The sequence below is a fragment of the Octodon degus genome, unplaced genomic scaffold (assembly GCF_000260255.1).
Source record: "Octodon degus isolate 3935 unplaced genomic scaffold, OctDeg1.0 scaffold00112, whole genome shotgun sequence".
Classification (NCBI taxonomy): domain Eukaryota; kingdom Metazoa; phylum Chordata; class Mammalia; order Rodentia; family Octodontidae; genus Octodon; species Octodon degus.
Window position 1 is genome coordinate 5,006,696 of NW_004524688.1, and position 670 is coordinate 5,007,365.

The following is a 670-nucleotide window of genomic DNA, read 5'->3' on the forward strand; positions in this document are numbered from 1 at the left end:
CATCTGTCTGTCCATTAAGTGATAGTGTCTTCCTGTCAGTAGTGGCATCATAAAACATTCTCGACTGCTTTGTGAATATCCAACTCAAAATTATGAACCAGCTGGATGTGGTAGTGCATGCCTATAATCCCTGTACTCTTGGAGGCTGAGGCAAGGGGTTGCAACTTCAAAGCAGCCTAGCCAATTCAGCGACTTAGTATGACTTCGTCTCAAAAATAAAGCCTTTGGTTCAATCTCCAGTACTGTAAAACCTACGGATTAAACTATTAGACTCCATGAATTAAATTAAATATGCTAGAACCAGTGTGTCACTGTGGATGATAATTAGCCCTTGGGTCTCCTATGCTTGCATGGTAATACAAAAGCGATATTTTGCATCTTATTCACTGGGAGTCTCTTGTAATAACTGTTTCTCTTATGTAGTATCCATGGAAGACAAAGATCAATCAACTTTATTTTCCTGATCTGAAGTGCATAGGGAGTCCGGTAGAAGATCACAGCAGAGAAGATGTCTCTAGTGAGCCTTGCTTCAGTGTCTGAAAAATGCCCCCTCCCATGTCATCCAAATCGCACACCATGAGCAAGGTTCCGTGGGGCCACTGCCCACACAGTGCAGTCCACTTGGTGCTGATGCCACCAATCACATCAATGTTGTCACTTCAAAACTTTC